Raw genomic sequence first — 10,289 nt, 5'->3', positions numbered from 1 at the left:
CTCGATCGATACTTCGGCTGTGCGTACGAAATAGATTTTATAAGATATAAAGATTGGGCATACAGTTTTGCTAAAGTGTTTACAAATTTAGCTCCATACAGATTGGAAAATAATTTTGTTAGATCATCAAAATCGAGGAGGTAACCACTAGTTTAAATAGTGTCCTACTGATTATATGATTTTATTTGATTTCATACAATTTCATCTGATGATAAATAATTTTCTTCACTATATCACGTGGTGAAATAAACGATTTTATCTAATATTACACAATTATTTTTCGTAGTTGTGTATGTAATTATCGGATTGTACATCGGAATTTCATATGAATTTTATAATGAAGGACTCTGTCCCACGATTACATTAAGTGATTACTCTCGATCAAAATAGAGGTATATAGAAAGCTAAGCGTTGATGGCAATGCTGCAAAAAGTTTTAATATTCCAGCAATTCAGTTTAAAATACACAGTAAAAAACATTTTGTATTTGTGTTAGAAACGGTCCACTCAAATTCTTGTTAAAATTTTATGTTGAATTTTTAACATATCCGAGTTTTAATTTAATATAATATGATTGTATTATTTGAATACTCTTTGTGTTAAATTAAAAAAAAATTTAATATTTCTCAGTTAAAATAACACAATTTACAAGTAAGTAAACACACGCAAATAACAAAAATAATATAGTTTTAAAACAAAAATTCTAAGAATAAATAAATAAAATATGTATATTGACTTGATATATTATAAATTTTTATTTTATTGAAGAAATATGTTCTGTATAACTAGTTATACATTTTGTATGTAAAAAGTTACAGATATTTTGCGTTATTTTCTCTTTTTAACTAAATATTTTTAAGTAAATATCTGTTAAAGATATACAAGTATTGCATATGTTAAATTAAATATTACAGAGGTATCGTCTAAACTAAAAATATAAAAATAACATCTAATTTCAGTTAAATTTAACTGATGAATGTGCCAATTGAACATAAAATTTGTTTTTAAATTGTGTCAAAGTATTACGCTTCTTGTGTTAATTTTTACATAATATTTGTGTTATTTTCTAACATATTCATCTTATGTTAAATTAACACAAAAATTTGAGTGGACCGTTTGAGGCACATGAAATGTGTTAAATTTAACACAAATTTTTTTACTGTGTATAATTATTTTGCGCTTCAAACAAAATTATTTTCAAATCTATGCTTTAGCAAAATCGTTCTTTCCATGCAGTAACCCAGATAGCACAGAGTTCAAAAAGAATTCAGTAATATGTCATCAATTTTGAATACATTTTCGGATACAAAAAAATTCTTTTTCTGAAAAATTCTGAAAAGAATTCTTGTTACATCTGAAAATGAGTTCAGAATAAATAACATACGACTGAATTCTTTTTTAACTCTCTGTGCTATCTGGATTACATTTTGTAGTACGGAAAGCCAATTCTCCCTGAATTATCACAGTTGTGCGAAAAATTAATTTTTCAATGAGAAAATCAGCTTTATTTATTATACTTGAAAGGTTATGAACTACGCTACATCTAAAATATAAATGAAATTACGATCTAGAATAAAAATGTGTGGTTCCGTAAATCAAGATGCGATATCTAAATTTTGTAGAAGAGGACAGATATATCTATATACATATAATGCTTTTAGATAACGAGAGCTTTCTGGTCAGAAATAATATATGTTCCCACGTGCGCGCTTAAGAAATAAGTTGTCTGGATAAGGGACGAAAAAAACACATATTTCAAATTGTGCGCATGGCTTCTGAAAATTTAATATTATATATCCTTGGTGTTCAGTAGTGGTATATTACGATTTACATTATTTATTTATATGAAAGATTTTTAGATTATTTATATGACGTCTCGAAGAATAAGAAAAAAAAAACGATGCGGTATTGCTGATACGATTGACTGTTACGATATATTCTCACAAGAAAAGTATATTTCGAAACGTGGTTTATACTTTATACCGATCCTACTGCCAGCAGGATTTCATCCTTTGGTCGGAAATGCTTTCAAGAAAGAGCTCTGTCGCAACCACCGGAAATCAAGCGGTGACTCGACAAAGCGTGAAATGTCGACTTTTATCATCGCCCTTTGATGGCTGAACGATCCCGTTCAGTAATGATATAATAGTGATAGCCGGAACATTTCCATCAGATACCAGAGACGAAGCGCAACGCATGGAATTCACGAAGAATCCCGTATTATAGCAGTTCTGTAAATCATATGTTGCATATTTAAGCCATAGTGGTACTACAAACTACGAATAAATTTTCATCAACTCTACCTCTATGCAGTAATCATGATAATATTATTACGCGTTGTATATAACAGGAAATGGATAACAGCGAGTAGTTAAAACGATCATTATTAACTCTATAAATTATTATTATTATTATTAATTCTATAAATCGCATTTGCAATTGTTTTAATACTGTTAGACTTATTACAATATTATTATTGCGTTATTATGAGTATTAGTTTATCATTTAATTATTATTAATCGGAAATAATAAGATAAAAAAAAGCGGATAATGTATGAGAGAGAAAAAGAGAGAAAAAAGAAAGAGGAAAGATAGTGAATTAAAATATTTTAATTTTTCTGTGCGATGAAAAAAAAAACTAAAATTAGAAGCAAATAACAGGAGTAAATGCGAATATCTCTTAAAATTTATCTCTAAAATAAAGCAAATTACGAGGACATAAAGAGATACATAATAACATTTTTTATATACTTCTCAAACTTGTCTATATTAATTTTATTTTCAGTCAGTGATCTTCTACATATTTTTTTTAACCATGCGGTAAATACTTTCTAAAATTTTTAGAGTGAATCTCATTCTGAAATTTTTTTCAAGATTGGTTCATTTTTCACTTTTTTAAGTGAGATTCCACTCCAAAAGAATTTAGAGAGCAATCATAATTTTTCCGGATTTTCAATTTCAGTTACCTTTAGAAAATTTTGTCTAAATAAAAAAATTTAGCAAGTTAAAATTTCCGTGCAGTTTACAAAGGTCTTGTAAAGATCTTCTATATTTTTTGATCCATGGACAGGAATATATCAAATGAAAATAAATGATATCTCTCCGGCAACCGAAGTCGTGTCTCGCGGACGTAAAGCGGATATGAATTTCGGACGATTAATCTCGAACATGATTACCATCGCATAATTTTGCTATTGCCCAAGCTGTAGCGATTATCGGCATAGACGTTAACGTTAATTGGAGGGTTTTAGGATTAACGCATTCATATTAATAATTGAATCTATACGGGGATTTCCGCGGTAGCATCGTGGAATTAGCGAAAACCTGCACATTAACATGTGTTACACGCAGGAGTGGACCATTATTAACGTTAGATCGTCTACATGCTACATCTCAATTAACAATGAACGCTAGAAGAGGTCTGTTTTCTGTGACTGAACTAGTGTACACTTTTGGAACTTAAAGTGAGATAGATATACGTTTGATATTTGTTTAAAGCGAGAAAGAGAGTTGTAGGAACAGTCTAGCGCAGGAACAGAAAACAGATCATATATGTATATAATTGTCAAGTCGCGCGATGACGTGCGGCGTGAAAGAAAATTTAAAAAATGAGCGAGACCTTTCCTCTGCCACGTACCGTGTATAATATAACCGATGGATAATTAGCATGCTACTATGTTTTTCTTACGCTCATTTATTCAGCATCATTATTGCGCAATGCTTACAACCCGCCTTGCTTCGTAATTTTGCACGCACTCGTGTGCAATTGTGCAGTCTAGGATGCAAATTTCCTTTAGAGAAAATTATATCGCACGTCCACAATTACACGTGCACGTGTACTGGGTGTCTTCGACGAACGGTGGTTGTAACCGACCGCCCCGCTCTTATTTAACGTTAAAAATAAACGAATCGAAGGCATTGTATTTTTTCGTTATTACATTAATTTAACAAATTGAGAAAATGTTGGTAGCTGAGGAAAAAAGTAGCGTACGAAGCGAGAATACTATTTTAAGAAGAATGCCTTTATCTTCCCATACAAAGCATCTGTAACTGCATTAACAATTAGGATTACATGGGCTTTCAAGTATTGTCCAAGATCGAATAAACATTCCACAAATTTATTTCGAGACAGAATCTTCTGTGTCTTTCCTATTTATAATTTTCATTAAAATTTGTAAAAATTATTACCTATACATCGTAAAAAAAAGATCGATTGCAACTATGATTTATAGTTATTTTTTCGGTATCAATTATATTTTTTAAAACTGTAAATACAATTACTATTACTAACATTATAGCAATAATAATTTTAAAACTCTTAACTATACACAAAAAATTCAATTTATTCTTTTCTTTTAAGTAATGGTTATCTTTAGCAAAGAATATTTTCATGATAATGTAATATAATCTTAAAATATACTTATTTTAGAAAAACTTATTGTCACGTACTCAAAATAATTTTTTTAAACAATATTATAAAATTTTATTGGAAAAGCAATTTTATATAATAAGTTAAATAAGCAAATCGAATCTATTTTAATTTAAGTAAGTAGGTGAAAACAGCATCTAACTCTACAGTTTCTAGTTAAAAATCTTATTCTGGAAAAGAAAAATTAAAAAGTATTACCCGGAAGTCTTAAAGTTCGTTGTACTTTTCTCTCTCTTTCTCTCTCACAAAAGTATAAATAGTATAAATTTAATTCTATACATAAATGCCATTAAAAAATATAACTCTTATAAAGATAAAATTTGTTTGGAGTGTTATAAACATCCTACCTATCTACTTAAAGGTTAATAATCTTATTAATTGAAGTATTAAACATTAAATTTTTTTACTACAACATTAACCAAAATATATTCTGAATAAATTTTTGATACTTGTGATGAATTTTTGATAAATTTGCGGCTATATAAATTTGTTAAAATACTTGAATCAAGTAATTACTGTTTGAATACAGTATGTACTTTATTTCATCGTACAATTATAATCACCCAAGCACCAACACCTCTCTCTAATCGTAGTAAGTTATCGTATTATCGGCTTAAAGTTTACTTTCCCGCGTGATTTTCGGAAATAATAGAGAGAGAGAATGAACGCGGCGAACGTCCAAGTGTTCGTAAATAAAATTTCCGGATACACACCGCGTCCGTCGATACCTCGATAACGTCCCTACGGGCTTAATCCGCTCGCGTGCGAACGCGATTATCGGGCGATCGCCCTTCATCCTGTCTAATTTCTTTTCGCGAACGGCCGAGCGTGGCGAGCAAAATAGCCGCGGCTGGTATCGCGATCGCCACTGTAACAGGCGGCGAGAAGGAAATTGCCGCGTCCGAGGGCTGCCTTAATTGATAATAACGCGCTCAGCGCCGAAGCTATCGGGATAATTAATGACACGCTGGCTAACCGCCGCCACGCGGTCATACCCCGCTTTCGTTACCTCGCTCCAACGGCCTAATGAAGGAGAAGAGAGATGAGACGAAACGATATAGCAATTCGCACCGCAGCAGATGGACGGTATCTCTTTATTATGTGATTTATAGAAAGAAATTAGCTTATTTTATTATTTATTTTTAAATCTTATTTCTATTCGAACCTTCTTTACGTCTTGAATTATCTCGTTTGCGATTATCAAGAGATATCTGTATATTTCACGGTTTTTTTTTTATATACGTATTATACAATTAAGAAATTAAATCATGATTGGAATTTAGTAAAGTAACGTAATATATATTTATTTGGAGAAAAGATTCAAATTTCTAATGAAAGATAATATAAAAAGAGAAAATATATAATATGTATGTAACTTTTTAGTCATTTATTGGAAAACCAGAGAATATAAACCATTATAAATTTTTAAAATTTATACATGGTCGCCCGCGGATATTTTAAAACGTGGAACACCTGCCTGATATGGACGATGTTATATGTGAGTGCACGAGTTAGCTCGTGAGTGATCATTTTGATTTTAAATCCAATAATTTATCTTAAGCTTTTTTAATTCTGCGAATTAATTCATTTTTAAATAATATTGAATATTAATATCAAGTATGACATTATAATTTCGTAAATATTTATTAAATTACTGAACGTACCGATACCATCGAATTTACATTTTTAATTACAGCGGAGTTTTTTTCTAACGTCCTATATAAATTTTAAATTACGATAGCGCTGTAATCTCTCAGACTGATCTTAGCGCGAGTTTACAATTGTATAATGGAAGCTTGATGTGTAGCCGTGGAGGTATTCTCTGAAATTGCACGGTCTCAAGCTTATCTAAAATAAGATAGCTCGCTTATTTTAACGATCGAAAGGGAGCATCATAATAATAATTCATGAACGTGAAAATTGAATTCAACTCACCACGAAATTATCGCAACCTTGTGAGAAATAGGTGAATCGAAGGAGATTTCCAGTAGAGATACACGAAACTTGAAATGGCGAAAATTCGTTTCGGAGAGTTTATCATTAATATCCGTTATTCGTCCGTTATTTTTCGATCGCGCTACGAGGAAGAAAATGAATTGTTTACGTACGCGAATGAACGCGCAGTGTACAAAACGCAGAAAGTGGACTGATCAATAAACGTATTTATTTACGCTGCAAATTGCGGTATCGAAAACGACCGTCGTTCGAACGTACAACCGCTATACGCTTTTACACTGATTAATCTAATAGTTGATAGGCACGTACGGGACTCGACATCGATGGAGATGACATAGCGATATGAATAAATTAAATGCTCCGCTGCAACGCGTACGAAGCAAAAGAATTATTTGTTTATCCAAATAAATAAGTAATTAATTGCTTACACAGATAATTAATTAACGAGGGATTACAACGAAGTTAAGAACTTCGTTGCTGTTGTACAAACACATTTTTTTAAATAAAATTAGAGGACCATTTCGAATCGATGCGGTAAACGTAACGAAATATAATTTTAGCTTTTGTAAGCAATAATTGTACTGCCGCGTTTTTGGTTTCGAGGCAGCCTTTTAATCTTGTTAACGAGTGCGTGACGCGATAGCTGTAACTCGGTGTAATTACTTAATTATTAATAATAACGTCGGATTTATGTATAATAAAAATATATTAAAGGAACTTATTATATGAAAAAAGCTTCATTTAAGTTAACGGACCGCGGAGTTGTCTTGCGTTTCGCGGTTTCGGTCGTTAGGAAGCATGGCGGGATACATCGCGGTCAACGCGCGGTGCTTCGCTCTTGTCGAATTCGCGGCGGCGGCGGCGGCGGCGAGTGAATCTCACCGTGACTTCGAGACCGCGAGAAAAAGCGCGCGGATGCAGTCGGCGCGCGCGAGTCAGTTTTTGCGACGTTCCTCGCGTTCTTTTCCGCGAGGCGCTCGCAGAATTCGCTCGTCTCGCCACGTCGGACTTCCGATCGACGCGGAGCCTTTCGCTCGCGCTCTCGTGCAAGTTCATGATTAACGACGTAATTGTTAGCGCCTCGCCGGCTGTGTTACGTCGGCGCTGATGTAACAGCGCGTGCAACGCGCCTTCCTAACGTCGCGGACCATAACGAACGCCGACGAATCGCGGATGACAACGAATGAAGAGGACGAAGACATTGGGGATGTATATATAACGACGGCTGCATCACAACCTTTTTCTCGATTATTACTCTGTCGCGTAAAAATTAATTTGAAACCGTGGATGTCGTTCAACGTCGGGTTTATATGCGTGTTAACTCGGGAAGTTATCTGGAATGTTTTTATACTCCAGCGACGATGAAATGTGAATTATTGTAAAATGAATATTTTCTTCCTTTTTAGGTATATTGTCTTTCATTTTTAATTACTGTCGTTTACGAACTTTTAAATATAAAATTTCATCGAAAGCCCGTAATAAAAACGGTATACTAATTAAAATATGTTTTATTATATTAATTATAATAAACTGTTTAACGCGTGTAGTTCATTTAATGTTTATAGTTGGTTTCTATTTATTTTTTTCAGAGAAGTTGTGAGTAAATCTATATCCATAATTTATTTTCAAATGCCAATAAATTGGAAAACAATGAAAAATATACAATAATAATAGTGATTTTAATTGGAGTGTAAAAACAGGATTGTTTGTATAAGAAGAAATGAGGTAGATCATTTCGGTTAAATAAATTACGATTAAAAATTTTATATTAGATAAAGGATTTATATCAAAGTTAAAACGTACGCTAAATGAATTATTTTCATTCATACTCTTTGCACTTATTTGTCATGTTAAATCATATCTTTATGCAATGAATTATTATTATTTTAAAGAACTGCCAAAAAGTTATATTTTTAATTTAATTATATATATTATAATTTATACAGTTAGTTATAGAATATAATAGAACAACCTATACGTTGGAATCATACCAAAATATAATAAACATCGGTATGCATGATGATATGGATAACAAATACAGAGTCGGTAAAAGTTTCGTTCCCGACAAATCCGATTCATTCGTTACATTTGTAATAGACGGAAAACATCTTCGTGTAAAAGAATCATTACTACGTGCGACTTCTGTTTTTCTTCTCAGTCCTTTTGCCCGTAACCAAGCATGGTGATGTGTTTCCCATCTCTTATATGTTCTTTGTTCGTATATACAAAAAATAATAAGAAAAAGAATAAAACAATTATTGGAAGAAAATACATACGTATGTATTTTATTGTTTTCCTAGAAATTAAGAATAAAGATTGTTTAAAAGGAATAAGAAGGTTGTCTATTAGTCATATCGGGTCTACAGTTTAACGCCGGGATTCGAACGGCGCTGGTGATCAAAGATCTCTTAGACCGGAATCAAACTACGCATTGAAGAATGAAATTGAGATTGAAGATTGAAAGATTGAAGTTTGACCAATCAGAACAAAAGAATTTCTTTGTCCTCATTGGTGGAATTTCAATCTTTAATCTTCAATCTCAATCTTCAATGCATAGTCTGATTCCGGCCTGTAGATCTGGATTCAATCAAGGCGAAAATGAAACTCCTGGTGATTAAGGGGGCTGTACACGATAAAAAGAATAAGAAACAATGTAACAGGAACACAAATTTCAACTTACCAGAAACTGTATTCTACAATATACGTACTCCGTTTCTGATAAGAATTGAAATTCTTATTCCTGTTTCTTATTCTTTTCATTGTGTGGAGCCCCCTTAATCACCAGGAGTCCATTTTCGGTTTCTTAAATGCGAAAAATCGCGTATGTGAGATTGAACCCGGATCTACAGATCCGTGAGTCAATCGCACTGAGAAGTAAGCTACTCAACGCCTCGACATCCGTATTACATATAAAATATATCCGTATATAGGTATGTGTTTCCCCTCTCTTATATTTTCTTTGTTCGTACACTGAGAAAAATAATGCTGTTGATTCAATTAAAGTCTATATTACGGGCTGTCACTAACATAAATAATTAATTCATGTATATTTTTATTGACATAAAGGTTTGATTATTGAAATAATAATTTATGCCTTTTTATGTCAATAAAAAATATACATGAATTAATCACTTATGTTAGTAACAGCCCGTAATATAGACTTTAATTGAATCAACAGCATTTTTTTCTCAGTGTATATACAAAAAATAAGAAAAAAAATAAAAATCATTGAAAGAAGACTTTTTATTGTTTTTCTAAAAATTAAGAATAAATATTGTAGGAATAAGGTTGTCTATACATATATGTATTGCAATAATTTATATATTATTATAATGTACGTTAATTATGTAAACAATTTTACAACATGTACTTAATAATAATTTGATAATATACATTGTTCCATAAAAATGCAAATTAAATAAGCAAAAGGTATATTGCCTTGAAAAACTGGTTTAGATTATTCGACGATTAGTATACAGGGAATCCTTTTGATGTGTAAATAGTACAACAATGTATATCAGTATGCAACGAGGATAAACGATTTATTTTGGTGATAAAATAAAAAAACAGCCGTCCGCTTCCGAGTTAAACGACGGGGCAGGCATGCGAAAAATAACGGAAGGGCAATTTCTTCGTTCCCGAGTGGACTGTTGCTACTATTACGCGCGTTTCGAGAACGCGTGACACCGCGCGAGCATCGTGCTCTATCAGTCACTCAGTCAATGACAAGTACAGTAAAGTCTGTGCGAATGTTCAGCGCCGGGCTGTCATTCTCACTTTTTACGGTAGCACATGACGCCGATAAGCACTTAATCCACCATTCCATGTAGCGATATATCACATCTCGAGAAGAGCGACCTGTCACAATACAAAGAGTCAATTTTCACAAAATGAGACTCCAATTA

Source organism: Trachymyrmex cornetzi, unplaced genomic scaffold, assembly GCF_001594075.2.
Source record: "Trachymyrmex cornetzi isolate Tcor2-1 unplaced genomic scaffold, Tcor1.1 scaffold25, whole genome shotgun sequence".
Classification (NCBI taxonomy): Eukaryota; Metazoa; Arthropoda; class Insecta; order Hymenoptera; family Formicidae; genus Trachymyrmex; species Trachymyrmex cornetzi.
This window is presented reverse-complemented; position numbering follows the sequence as displayed.